This window comes from Heterocephalus glaber, unplaced genomic scaffold (genome assembly GCF_053883595.1).
Source record: "Heterocephalus glaber isolate CG9 unplaced genomic scaffold, H.glaber_assembly_v1.0 deba00001550, whole genome shotgun sequence".
NCBI classification, from domain to species: Eukaryota; Metazoa; Chordata; class Mammalia; order Rodentia; family Bathyergidae; genus Heterocephalus; species Heterocephalus glaber.
In genome coordinates this window covers 22,123,003-22,138,147 of record NW_028258343.1, presented here as the reverse complement: position 1 = coordinate 22,138,147, position 15,145 = coordinate 22,123,003, and the positions used below count along the sequence as shown (strand labels likewise).

At 40.6% G+C, this 15,145-nt stretch overlaps 1 long non-coding RNA gene across 5 annotated transcripts in view; it reads left to right on the top strand.

The window, feature by feature from the left end:
- LOC106010667 (uncharacterized) overlaps positions 1 to 15,145 on the top strand; it is a 64,951-nt gene that overhangs the window by 23,649 nt on the left and 26,157 nt on the right. For 4 of the 5 annotated variants that reach the window (XR_002387957.2, XR_002387958.2, XR_002387960.2 and 1 more), the window contains 2 exons: positions 296 to 491; positions 566 to 1,837. This is a non-coding gene — a long non-coding RNA (uncharacterized LOC106010667). Of the gene's footprint in view, positions 1 to 295; positions 492 to 565; positions 1,838 to 15,145 lie in introns of those variants that run through there. The other variant, XR_015442590.1, reaches the window with a different exon arrangement.

The following is a 15,145-nucleotide window of genomic DNA, read 5'->3' as shown; positions in this document are numbered from 1 at the left end:
ATACACTATGATGTTAGTAGTTTATTTCAGAGAAATACAGTTTAATATATACATAAAGAATATTCATATTTTACTATGAGCTTTTATATTGCTTTTTCTGGTTAATCAAGATGATGATAATTCTTTGATCTATTAATGGTATAAATTGCAGAAATTAATTTTTTAATGTTAAGTCATCGGAACATTCTTGGAAATAATTAAAATAATTACTTCCTAGTATTATATTTTAAATCTTGCTATTATTCATGAAAGATAATATTCTCTGGTTTTCATTTTTTCTTTTTATTTCCTTTAGGTGTTGGCACTGAGTTTAATCGAGCTTCAAAAGATGAATTGGGTGGTTCTGCCACCTGCCTCGCAAGCACCAAGGACCCGAGTTCGATCCCCGGTACCAAAAAAAAAAAAAAAAGATGAATTGGGAAACTATCCTTTTAACTCTATGATCCAGAAAAATGTAAAAAACATATCGAAGAATTATTTGTATCTGGAAGGTAAGCAGGGTTCTTGGACAGAATAATCGGTACTTGTCTTCTATATTTAATTAAAACTAAACTTTTAATTTTAGATAACTGTAGACTCACTTGAAGTTGTGAGAGATAATGCTGTGCCATTTATGCAGTTTCACCCACTTAATGCCTTGCAAAGCCAGCACTGTGTCACAACTAGGGTCTCGACATCAACGTGACGGAGGCAACACAAAGTCTCTGCCATCACCGCAAGTGTCTCCATGTCGCTCTCTACAGCTCCTTCCTTCCCTCTCCTCTCAGGGGCTCTAACTCCTAACCACGCCCAACACGTTCTCCATAACAACTACGTCACTGCAAGGAATAATGCACCTGGGATATACACGGCATCATTCAGTTTATTGACCCTTGGAACTGGCATTTTTTCTCTCAATATGATTCTCTGGAAACGTATACAGTAAGAATTCTAGTTCTTTTGCCTTTTCATATAAATTTTAGAATAATTTTGTTGACAGCTGCAAAAAAAAGTCCTGCTGTGATTTTCCTAAGGATTATATTAAGTCTTCATACCAGTGGAAGAATAATTGACATCTTTATTATTTAGTCTTCTACCGCATGCACAGTCATTCCTCTTTTATTTAGATCTTCAGTTTCTTTCATCAGTGTTTGGTAGTTTTCAGCATAAACATCTTGTACATGTTTTGTTGATTTGCACCTAAGTATTTCATTGAAAATGTTATTAATGCATTTTAAATTTTGTAGTTTATATAAATGCCGTTCAGTTTTGTATGTTTATCTTGTGACCTTGCCAAATATATTTATTAGAGGAATATTTAATAGATCCATTGGATTTTCTGCATAAACAATGTCATTTTTAAATAGAGACTATTTTGTTTTATTTTTCTCTTTAATTTTTGGTACCAGGGATCGAACTCGGGTCCTTGAGCTTGTGGAGCAGGCAGTGGAACCACTGAGCTAAATCCCCGGCCCTTGTTTTATTTTTCTTTCCCTTCTCTGCTCTTTTGGCTCCTTCTTCCCCTACTGTGCTGCCTAAGGTCGGTGAGAAGAGGAATCCCTCCATTCTCCGTGATTCCATAGGTGTAGGGGGAACATTCAGGTTTTCACCTTCAAGTATAATGCTGTTAAATTTTGCTAAATATGGTTTCTCTGTCACTTGACATGAGTATAAATTTTTCCTTGTCCTGTTAACAATACTTTGTATGTACTGTCAAATTCTATTTGCTAGTATTTTCTCAAGAATTTTGTATCTGTATTTACAGTTTGCTGATTTGTAGTGTTTTGGGTTTTCTTGTTTGACTCTTTTGTTTGGTATAAAGGTAATATTGGCTTTCTAAAATAAATTGTAAACTATTCCCTTTTCTTTTTCTTTTGGAAAGAGATTTTGTAGAATTGATCTTAATTTATCTTTCCGTGTTTGGTAGAATCCCCAGAGAAACTGTCTTGGACTGGATATTTCTTTTCTGGGGATTTGTAAATTACAAAGTCAAATGTGATTTTTAGGGGCGTGCAGTTGGCCTTTTTAATCCAAGCTGTTGAATTTGTGTGGGGTGTTTTCTGCATTCCTTCCCTATGCTTTTGATATTTACAGGATAAACGGTGACGTCCCCACTCCGTTTAGGATGCGCATTGTTTGTCTTCTCTCTTCGCCCTCAGTACGGCCAGGTCTTTGTCAATTGCACGGATTTTTTCTGAGAGAGGTCATTTTTGCTCCTTGACTGTTATTTTTTTCCTTTGTATTGATTTCTGCTCTCATCTTCATTAGTTGCTCCCTGGTGTTTGATTTGTGTTTATTTTTATTTTCTCCCAGCTTCTCAAGGGAGGATTTCGGTAGTTAATTAGAGACTATCCCTCCTTTATAGTGCAGCACTTGTGCTGTGATTTCTTGCTCCAGGCCTAGCTCTGGCCCGAGCAGATTCCACACAGTGCTCCCCGCTCGGTGAGTTTCTTGGTTTCCCGAGTTTCTCGGTTTCCCGTAACACCTCCTTCTGATCCATGCATCTCTTGGAAGTGTGCTGATTGGTTTCTAATGGTTTGGAGGTTTTCCTGTTATCTCTCCACAAGTGATTTTTAATCTGAGTTCAGTTACTTAACCCATCTGAATTTTCACATATAAAATGAGGACAACAGAATTTCCCTCCTGGTGTTTTTGTGAGGATTAAAGTTAACATTAGAACAGTGGTAGCACAAAATAAACACTTGATAAATTTTATTATTTTTAGTAATTAAGGTCTTATGCATATTGTTTCAGAGAATACGAAAAAGAGGGAAAGTCCCCTAGCTTATTTACTAAAAGAAGTTTAACTTTAATACCAAATTGATGAAGCAATTAGAATTATAGACCCAGTAGCTTATGGTACAGACATAAAATCCTATAGGAATTATTTTCAAATTATTTCAGCTTTGTATTTATTAATATTTTCTGAATAAAGAGATTGAGAAAGATCTAAGAAAAACATTGATTAAATTAGGAAAATCTTCATCTTAAAATTCAGCATTCATTCAGCCATTGGAAAACTAAATGCGTAACAGACATTGTGAAATGGGAAGAGGGCCAGGGAGGCAGGAGGAGAAAGAACAGAGGGTCAGAAGAAGGGAAAGGAAGGAAAATGGAAGCAAAGCTTTGTAAGCAAGAAGGGGAAGAGGGGTTGAGGGGAGGGGAAGGGGGAAAAAGAAGAAACGAGATGCATCATGTACAGGTGCAAATTCCCTATGATGAATGTGATCATTATGCTTATCTAAAGTATACCAATAAAATCAAAAAGAAATTAAAAAATCAAGGAAAAAAAAAACAAAGAAAACCAAGCCAGCAACGTAAGAACATAAAATAAATACCTAAACCAGATTAAGGGACTTTATTTAAAACACAGCAAACGATACCTAGGCTACTGCGACATCTCAGTTAAAGTAAGACAAAATATTTAACCACTCAACACTATGTGACAGCTTTAGCAATGTCACCATGGAAAAGAGAAAAATAAACACAACTCTTGGTGTGATATATTTTACATAGATAAATATAGATATAAAAAATTTTATAGATGAGCTCTTCAAACTTAAAAAGATTTCAGTGTTGCAATTAAATAATATATCAATAGTGAAAATCAATAGATTTTGTTTTTATCAGCAGTAGCAAGTTAGAAAAAGTTAGAAAAGAAGAAATCAGTCCAAGACATAAACACAACAAAAGCTTTTTTGAGGTTTTTGAGGTTAATTTAAAAACAGCCAGCGAGCATCAATGAAGAGAAAGACAGGAACAGAAGCAAAAATGACAAAGAACCTCTCATTTCAGATGTTTCCAAACCAAAAATGTAAGTTACAGGAAGAAAAATTATGATGAGAAAGATAATCTCTTTTTAACAATGAAAAAAGATTAGATTTACTCCACTGTGAATTTGATCTGGGAAAAAAAAGACATCAGAATATTCATTTTAGGATTTCACAATTTTTTTTATTTATTCAAGGCATTCATCCTGTAAGTAATTATTAGCCCTGTAACATGCCCAGGTCTGTCAGGTATGGCTCTAATTGCATGTGGCTTAGTAAGGTGATCTCCAAGTGAAATATAGCTACACTCTAATACGTTCAGTGCTGAATTCGTGGGGGCATGTAGAAAGGAAAAGATCTTTTGTGGAAATCCTACTCAGTATGGGAATAATGAGGCAGCCTTCAGGTTCAATTTCTTCTCATGTCAGATGAGGAGATATGAAATGTGAGGCCCCTCCAGACAGCTTGGTGACACTACTGTGTTCTTGTTCCAGAAAAACCTAGTGAGTTAAGGTGACAGATACTGAAAAAGTTTCCTTAAGAGCCAGAGCATTTGGAAAAGTCAAAATGGCGTCAACCTCTTTTATTAACCAGGCTCATTTCTGTCCCTTTTACCATCCACCTACGGGCGGGGGCAGGAAACACAGGTCATGTAAAGGAAAAGCAATTGCGGATATTTAGAATGCAAACCTTAGCATTTCCCGTTCTGGTAAACTCAGCGGGTGATGCTATTAAACCCAAGCCAAAGTGCAGGGACTTTGTTCCAAACGGCTTGACCTAAAATAAAGATAATAGACTAGCTATTTTCTTTGGTTTGCTTTCACAATTGCTTTGGGTTTTTTGTTTGTTTGGATAAAAACACCAAGGATCATTCCACCATTTGGTCAAAACCTACTTCTTCCAGAGTCCCTTCCTTCCCTGGATGCAGAAAGCAGCCCTCTCTGAGTTGGCACAGTAACTAAACAGCAAAGAAGCCATGGCCACCTCCACCTCCAGCTGGTCGCGGGGGTCGCAGGAAGCCAAGTGGTGGAGCTGCTTTCTTTCTGTCTGGCAAGGGTTGCTCCTTATGCGCGCTGACCTCACCGGGACTTCTTGCTGCCCCCACTGAACGAAGCTGCAACTAGCCCTTTGTAAATAGTCAAAATTATAGTTTTCCCTATTAGTCTGTATTTTCATCGCAGCTCTAAATTGCTTTCCCAGCTGTCATCTGATTTTCATAGCAGTGCTGTGGGACAGGCAAGCGTTACCAATCTTACTTTCCATGTGAAGAAATAAAATCTCCAAAAGGTGGTATGATTTGTATAGACCTGGTCCTCAGGCTCTGCCTGGTGTTCTTTTCTTAAATTCGTTGGTGTAAGCATTTATTCAATGACTTGTCCATTAAGTGCCTATCGGCCAAATGTTCACAGCCGCCTGCTTCCTGCTGAGCTTGGTTGTCACTGCTTTATAGAAGGACCGGGTTTCTGGGGACAAGAACTTAGCTCTGAGTGTGGCTGGGGGATCCCTAGTGGGATTCTTTAGTTTGGAAAGTTTCCTGTGTTACAACTACAGATTGCCCAGATTCCAATTTCAATAACGCATTTAGGCCAAGTTTTAAGTAACTGATTCTCTTGAATATTAAGTCCACTTCCGGCACTTGCCTCGTGTGTCTAGGAGGGGCTTCTGGGGCTCTGCAGGTGCACTGGCACTTCCTTGTGGAGCAAAACACGAGCAGTGTGAGGCTGGTGGAAGTGAGGGGTGGTGGGGTGAGCACCGACGGCCGGTGGGTCGGAGAGCCGGAGGTTGGACAATGAAGAAGCCATCACCACAGCACGTGGATTCCATCTCTGAATGGGCAGCGTGTGTCTGCCAAGAGCAAAGCCCATGTTTCATAGTCGTTCGTTCAACAATTTCGATGCGGGGACCGTGTTCTAATTTTCTGTATAATTCCCCTGGTTTCCTCCCTCCCAGTCTCAGAACTACATCTTTGGTTGACTCACTGAAATTAGTTTTGTTAGAAAGAGAAAAGTTGATTCTTCTGACTGTGCAGTCTCTCTTGGTTACAGTACACTCAGCGTGGATGTCTTCGAAATGGTGTTTCAAACACCAAATACCAAGGCAGCGGCATGCATCTGTATCGGTTATCTTTTCTGTGCACTGTATTGAGTATTTTCATTCAGTTTACACGGGCATTGTTTTTTAGCCCAAGTCTCCGAGGCTGTGCCATTTTCCACTTCTTTACAGACATATCCCCTGTAGTCAGCTAATCGGAGAGCCAAGTCAGCTATAAAAAGCCAAAATGATTGCTTTACTGATTTAGAAACTCCTCTAGCTAAGTTAATCTGTTGTTTAGATGACAAATTCTCATGACTGCCAAATCAGTCTGCACACACAAACCCTAGAAGTTAGACCTGGCACAAACAGTAGCAACTGTCCTCTCAAAATACCAGGCCTAAATGAAAACAACACTGAGATTCCACCTCTCTCCAGAAAGAATGGCTGCTATCAAGGAATCAATCAATAACAAATGCTGGCGGGGGTGTGGGGATCCCATTGCTGATGGGAGCGCAGACTGGTGCAGCCACTGTGGAAATCAGTGTGGAGATCCCTCCAAAAACTAAAACAGAGGTTGCACTTGACCCAGCTATTCCCCTTCTTGTTATCTTCCTGAAAATTAAAAGCATCCTACCACAGTGATATATGCACACCTATGTTTACAGCAGCACAGTTTGTAACAGCTAAAACTTGGAAACAGTCCAAAAGCCCATCAACTGGAGACTGGATAAAGAAGATGCGGGGTCTTTTATACAATGGAGTACTACTCTGCCATGCAGAAGGATGAGCTTCAGACATTTAAAGTTAAACGGATGGACCTTGAGACCATATTCTTAAGTGAAATAAACTGGATACACTTTGAATATCACATGGTTTCTCTGGTGTGAGGAAAAAAAAGTGTAAATAAGGACCAAAATGTATAATAGATATTGGGATATGGGAAGAAAATATTTAAATGGGAAGAGAACCAGGGAGGGAGGAAGGGGAAAAAGAAGGAAAGGAAAAGGAAAAAAAGAGAAAAGGAAGAAAAAAATGTAAATAAGGAGGGGAAGCAGGGTTGAAGGGAGAAGAGGGGAATGGAAAAGAAAAAGAATCAAGATATATCACGTACTGGTACAAGTCCATATCATGACTGTGATCACTGTGTATACCTAAAATATGCCAGTAAAAGTAATTAAAAACCCCACTGGCCTTACAGTTGAGAAAACTGAGAGAGAGGAGTAGCACTGTCAGCATCTCCCTCCTAATTTGTACCTCTGCTAAATGAAAGATTAAACTGAGATGTTTCGTTTCCTTGATTCTTGCTGAAATGAATTCCTCGGTTAGCCGTAAACTCTGAAGACAGGATCAGAAAGCATTCACAGGAGAGAAACAACCCTGGTTGCCTTCGAACCCTTGAGCACTGCTCCTTTTCACCCACTCACATCTAATGATTTTTCTTTCCCTCTCGTGTGACATTAATTCTGTCCACATCCTTGGAGGACAGCCCTGTTGTGAAGCAAGACCAGCTTCACGTTCCTGGCAGGGCAGAGGACCGGCGCTCGCACTTGTACAATCCCTGCCGGAAGCCAGGCTCTCTCCGAGGCTCGGTTCGGATGGGAAAGACCTGAGGGAGAGGCACGCGCTGGAAAGGATGAGGGGAGGTGCTGCCGACAGGAAATCCAGGCGAGACCCTCAGAGCTCTTGCGGGTCTGTGAGGAGGCGATCTATTGTGTGCACTGGACGCGGAGGCCAGCCGGGAGGAAAAGGCTCCCGCAGACGCAGGGGTTGAGGAAACGCAGCGCTTTCTTTGCAGAGAGAAGCTGAAAGGCGTGAGCAGCTGTGAGCTGCAGCTGCACCCGGGGGCGGATGAGCGGGGGAAAGGAGCGGGTCGGGCCCAGCCGTGGGTCGGGCCCAGCCGTGGGGCCCTCAGTCAGCGTGAGCCCAGGCTGCTGAGCACGGTGTCGCAGGTGAGCAGCCGCGTCCTCGGGTTACCTGGCTCTGCTCCCGCAAGCCCACCTCTCCTCGGGGATGCTCAAGACCTGCTTCTCTCATGAGCTCCCACCTCCCGTGAGCTCCCTTCAGCTGTGTCCGTGGCCTCGCTGCGGTGGCCGTGGTGTTCGCAGGAGCCCTGAGCAGCACGCAGCTTCCGCACTTCCTCCGCCAGGGCCAGGTCGCCGCGCTGAGCGTGATCACGACCCAGATCTCCGCAGGCGCCGGGCTCTGCAACTCAGAGCAGTGGTGTCTGACCGACATTCGAGGACACTCTACGCATTAAACTTATACAATAAGAAGGCAAGCCCCAAGTAAACAATAAGTCTCAAATGTCTAAAAGTCACCCTTTTTTTTTTTTTTTTGCTAAAATTTGATCAATCATGGTTTTTGAAGGATTTCTTGATTTCTAAACCACTTTGAACTTAACATCCTATGTTAAAAGCCTTTATCAACCAAGAACTAGTGTATATTAAATGCCACTGCTTACCAAGTGCCGTGTGACACACCCACGTGCATCAGATCCTGTGACGTGTGGACTCTTGCTCCTATCTGACAGGCTAGAAAGTTCCGCCCAGGTCAAAATCACAGAGCTAGTGCATGGTGGGCCCTAGACCACACGACTTTGATTCCAGATGTCATACTAACAGTCTCTATGGGTAAGGGTTAGATACATCAAATAAAAACACAAGTACCTAATATGTGAAATATATATTTCTTTCACTTAACCTGACAGCTTAAAATTGACACTTTAAATCATAATAGAATTATAATTTTTTCATTGATGTGACAGAAATTGAAATTTAATTTAGAGTTAGATACTGACATCAATTTGTAGCCACAAAAACATAACCATAGGTCATACAAAAAATGGGTTCAGTGTAGTTCGTAGGCCGTAATAAATAGTCCAGCTATGTGTCAAATGACCGAGTTAAAGGCATCAAATGATAAGTGCTAAGTAGTGCAGATAATGTCACTCAAGTTTACAACAGGAAGGAGGAAATAATGCTCCTCCTGAAAACATAAATTAAACATCTTAAAAAACTCATAATGAGAAAACCCTGAGTCCATTGCTTAGTCTAATAAAATAACACGAGCAATGATGATATTGAGAGACTCACATCTGCCTCACTGTGTTAACTCTGGCAGTGACAAAGATGATGTTTTCACAGCAGGTGCTGTTATTAATAAGCAATGTGCTCGCAAATCTCTTTATTTTCAAGGTCATCTGAAAACGAACATGTATCACAAGCTTGATAATCTACAATATATAAAATTTTGGTATGTCCCGGGGCGTAATAAAATTTGTACATTTGAAATTAAATTTCTCCTGTGTAAGTTTAAAATGTCTCTGATATTATTTTCAGAAGTATCTCTAAGAGATAAAATTTCACATGTCAACCTCACTCCACAGTACTTCCGTGAGTGCCGAAAGGCAGGCGGTGTCTGGCTGTCTGTACACAAGTACGTGGGGCAGCAGGGGCAGCGTGGATACGGTGGACGCAGGGTGACCCTTCCTTCCTGGCTAAAGAGAGACAATTTGAATCGTGTGATGGTACCAGAGGGGTGCACAATTGGAAAGTGACGAGCGGTTTACTTCGGGGATTTTCTGTCTAGTATCTCGGACCACAGGTGAGCACAGATAGCCAAGCAGCGGGCGTGGACAGGCCGTCCGCACTTCCTAGTCCCACGGCTCAGGCGCCCGGGCCGCCATCTCATCGAAAGTTTACAGACACGTCAAGCTTCGCTCTTCAAATTTCGCTTATTCCTTTCGCTTTCACCATTTTAAGGGAATGTGAAGAATTCCACATGGTGCCTAAGAGGGTTGTGAACCTGAGCGACACAAATCTGTATGTTGGTCATTACCTTCGCTCTTTCCACTTTACCTTGCATAGCACTTGGTACTATTTTACTAACTCTTTTTTTATTTTTTTGTATCAGGGATCGAACTTAGGACTTTGTGCTTGCGAGGCAGGCGGCGGAACCACTGAGCTAATGCCCAGCCTATTTTACTAATTCTTTAAAAATATAGGTATGCCTATTTCTTCCATAGAACTGTCCCCACACCTATGGAACTACTCAGATTGTTTCTGTGTTAATAATTCTTTCAGGCAATTAGCATATTTTTTTTACACAAAACAATTGACTAGGGTGTTACATCTTCGTTGATTTTTTTTCTTTTAAAATAACTTTATTATCAAGCACACACACATACAAAAAATTAAAACCATTCAAAGAAGAACAATGCAGGGGGATAAAAACTACAATAATATTCAAGTACAGTAGAACTCAACCAAAACAAAACTGAAAAGCACTTAAACATTTTTCCATATAACTTAAAAAAGCATCTCAAGCACCAACAAGACACCAGAGGATGTGATTTGTTTCAGAAAGAGCCCCAAAACCAACATTGAACAAATAGTGGTCTAGAAAAAAACTCCAGGTAGCTAGCAGACTCCATATAAGCCAAGCTTCTGCCTAATTTAAATTTTGATACAGTCATAAGACATGCAATGGAAACACAATCCGAGAAATATGGTATTAGGCCATTTCATCCGCATGTATCTTTATTTACACTTTCAGTTTCTCACACTAGAGAAACTATTCAGTATTTACATGTGTGTCCTATTTATTTCACTTAAGAATATGACCTCAACGTGCATCCATTTAGCTATAAATGTCTCTAGTTTCTCATTCTTTATGGCTGAGTAGTACTCCATTTTATTAAAAAAAACCCACATCTTCTTTATCCAGTCTCCAGTTGATGGGCACTTGGGTTGTTTCCAAGCTTTCACTATTACAAACCGTGCTGCTATAAACATGGGTGCACATATATCACTGTGGTATGATTCTTTTAATTCTTTGGGGAAGATACCCAGCAGGGGAATAGCTGGGTCAGATGGGACCTCTAAGCCTACTTCTTTGAGGGATCTCCACACTGATTTCCACAGTGGTTGCACCAGTCTGCACTCCCACCACTTCACTGATTTCTTAATGCATATCAATCATGTAGAGCCTTGGGTTTTATGATGGTATTTTCACAAATGCACATAGTGTATCTATCTCTTTGCCCTCATCAAACAGCCTTCCTTCTGCTCTCAGGTCATTTGCCCTTGGGTTCGGGTGACAGGGAGACATGCTGCAGCTGCCCTCCTGATTCTGTGTCATCCCTGACTTCTTGACAGTACCTAATTTCCAACAGCACCTTCCCAAGCGGTGGCTTAAGCACCTAGTAAATGTAGTTCTTCCAAAGACATTTGAAGATCAGAAAACCTACCCTTTACTTTGTGAGTTATTTATTTGATGATGCTGTGGGAGAGGTGGAACATTAGCACGCAGGGCTCACTGGAGGAAGGAGTCCGTGGACAGCGCCCTCCATGGTTAGAGGGGACCCTGCCTCCAGATGCCAGGAGCCGAGCAGTCTGCCCCCAGGCCTCACCTCAGACCAGGAGACCTGGGCCAGGCGAGAGGGACCAAGTCTGTGACTCTGTGAGCCCGTGTCTCTTCCTTCTAAGGTGACTGTTCTTGGGCATCTTGTCAGAGTGGCAGAAAAGGTGACTGGCATGCTCAGGTTTTGATGTGAGTTCTTTCCTCTGGTTTGGAGTAGCTGTTGCTGCTATAAGCTTTCTGCCAAGAATGCCACGTGCAGTCCACAGGTTTCTGTGTCTTGTGTCTCCGTGTTCGTTTGCCTCAGGACATTTTAAAATTTTTAAATTCTCCTATTTCTTCATTGGACCATCAGTCATGTATAGCAAACTTGGAAGACTCCACCAGAAAACCGTGACAGCCAGTAAACGAATTCAGTAACATGATGAAAATCAGTAGCATTTTCACATAGTAATGGCAAATTTTCTGTAAAAATTAAGCCATCTCATTTACAATACCTATAAAAATAAAATATTTAGAAATGAATTTAACCAAAGAGATGCAATGTCTCTATATTGAGAAAAACAGCACATGGATGGAAGAAATTAAAGAAGACACAAATAAGGGCCAGGGATTTAGCTCAGTGGTTCCACCGCCTGTCCAGCAAGTGCAAGGACCCAAGTTCTATCCCCGGTACCAAAAAAAAAAAGAAGACACAAATAAATAGAAAGGTAGCTCATGATCATGGATTGGAAGCGGAAATATTAGTAAAATGTCCATAATACACAAAGCCATCTACAAATTCAATGCAATACCTATGAAAATACCAGTGACAGTCTTCATAGGAATAGTGAAAACAATCCTAAAACCTAGGTTAAATAAAACTAATCCAGGGGCCGGGGATTTAGCCCAGTGGTTCTAGCGCCTGTCTCACAAGTGCAAGGTCACGAGTTTGATCCCCGGTATCAAAAAAAAAAAAAAAAGAATTGCAGACCAACACAAGATCCAAAACAATGAAATATTAAAAGAAAACGTAGCAGAAATGTTCCAAGACATTGGTCTGAGCAGTGATTTTCTTTGGCTATGACCTCAAAAGCATGGGAAATATGAACAAAAATAGACAAATGAGATTTCATTAAAAAACAACAACAAAAAAAGCTTTTGCAGAGCAAAGTGAATAATCAGCAAAGTGAACAGACAACAGAAGGGCAGAAAGTATTTGCAAATTACACATCTCCTGAGGTGTTAATCTCCAACCTATGCAAGGAACTCAAACGATGCAAGAGTAAGGAAATAACCTAATTTTAAAGTCTGAATAGCAACTTTTTAGGAGAAGACATGCAAATGGCCAACAGGTATATGAAAAAATGCTCAATATGACTAACCATCAGGGAAATGAAAACCAAAACCACAATGAGATATCTAATTCCATTAACAATAGCTATTATCAAAAGGACAAAAGAGAGCAGATGTTGGCAGGCATTTGGAGGAAAGGGAACCATTGGGTGTTATTCGTGGGGATGTATTTGTACAAACCATGTGGACAGCTGTACAGAGGCTCTTCACAATATTAGAAACAGAGCTACCACATAGTCTGCAATTCCACTACTGGATATGTAGGGGGAGGGAGATGAGCCAGCGTACTGGAGAGACAGCTGCACACCATGTTTACTGTCACATAGCTAGGGAACATAATCACTCTAGTGTCCTCTGGTGCACGAATGGGTAAAGGGATCATGGCATTGACACATGATAGAATACTATGCGGGGGTATATAATATGACATCCCACCATTTGTGACAATATACAGGAACTGAAAGACATTATATGAAGTTAAATAAACCACACACAGGAAGATAAATACCACGCAATCGCACTCATCTGTAGTCTTAAATTGTTTATCTCACTGGCCATAGCGTTGCAAGCCAGTGATCCCAGCACCCAAGATGCTGAGGCAGGAGGATCGCCAAGAGTTCAAGGCCAGTCTGGGCTACATAGTGAATTCAAGGCCAGCCTGAATTACACAGTGAGACCCTGTCTCAAAAAAAATAAAAGAACAAAACAAACACACAAACTAAAGAGTTGATCTTGCAGAGGTAGAGAGCAGAATGATAGTTCGAAAAGGACGAGGAAAAGCCGGTCAAAAGACCTATACTGACAGCTAAACAGAAGGGAGACACTTCAGGGTCCTGCGATACAGTCGATGACAATGTATTTTAACTTGAGAAGTGCAAAGAAAGGGAGTGTTAAGTGTTCTCACTACAAAAATAACAGCCATGTAAGGTAACACACCTGTAATTAGATTTTCCCACCGCTCATTTTATATATTCTTCAAAACACATGATAAATACAATGTTATAGATTAAAAAACACAAAAACTTAATTTTTTTAGAAAAAGGAAACTTTTTTTTCAAGCCTAATTCTGCAGCCTCGTGCTGGTGCAGGTGTTTCCACGTGCTGAGTGTGTGAGAAGAGAATGGGCCCCTCACTGTGGCTGGTTCCCTCTGGTGCACAAGGACGATGTTAGAACAGGGAGATACAGATAAGAAAGGCTGGCTTCGCCTTGCTGGAGGTGAAATAACTGGCTTTGTGCCCATTGTACTTCTAAATGGTGAGGAAAACTATTTTGAACAACAGAACACTCTTACGTATGTATAATTGCATCACAACACAAATACCAGGAAACAGAAAAGTAACTTTTATGAAGAACACAGGGTTGAAATTTGTATTTAAAGTATCGGTTCTGAAGACAAATTCGATCGCATTTCTTCTAAAACACAGCTTGCTTATTATGCTTTGCTGCTGTCTCAAATCCTTTACGTTTGTTTATGACATAAAGTAGGAACACTGTAACCTGTTATCAAATGTAAAACCTATTTTAGGGCCACATTTAAAACTTTATTGTTCTGCATCCTTTTTTTTTCACTTTCTTAAATTCTTTTATTGGTACATTGTAGGTATACAACACAATTACATTCCTCATTGGGAAGTGTACCTTTACATAATGCATCTTGGTTCTTATTTTTTCCCCATTCCTAGCCCTCCCTTCACCCCCTCCACCTTTCCCTATTTAGAAAGACTTTATTTCCATTTTTTCTATTTCTCAGCATTTTTCCTTTCCCTTCTTTCCTTTCCCCTGCCCCTCCCACTACCCCTACCCCTTTGGACCTTTTCTTCCTATTTTGCATTATCAATTATTCATTCTAATCATTGGTACATTTTAGGTATACAATATAATGACATTCATCATTGGAAATTTGCACCTTTACATAGTCTCTCTTGGTTCTTATTTTTCACCTTTGCCCAGGCCTCCCTTCGACCCCTCCAGTCCTCCCTATTTACAAAGATTTTGTTCCTATTTTTCCATTTTCTCCTACTAATCCCATTCCCTTCTATCCTTTCCCCTAGCTCTCCCACTTCCTTACCCTTTGCCCCTTTTCTTCCTATTTCACATTACCTATTATACATTTTAGACCTTATTTACACTTTCAATTTCTCACACCAGAGAAACTATTCAGTATTTACACATGTGTGTCCTATTTATTTCACTTAAGAGTATCGCCTCAAAGTGCATCCACTTAGCTATAAATGTCTCTAATTTCTCATTTTTTATGGCTGAGTAGTACTCCATTTTATTAAAAAACCACATTTTCTTTATTCAGTCTCCAGTTGATGGGCATTTGGGCTGCTTCCAAGTTTTAGCTATCACAAACTGTGCTCCTATGAACATAGGCACACATATATCACTGTGGTATGATTCTTTTTAATTCTTTGGGGAAGATCCCCAGCAGTGGAATAGTGGGGTCAAATGGGACTTCCAGTCCTAGTTCTTTGAGGTATCTCTATACTGATTTCCACAGTGGTTGCACCAGTCTACACTCCCACCAGCAGTGGAGCAGGGTTCCTCTTTCCCCACAGCCCCACCAGCATTTGTTATTGGTTGATTTCATGATAGCAGCCATTCTTTCTGGAGTGAAGAGGAATCTCACCATTGTTTTCATTTGCATCTCTCAAATGACCAGTGA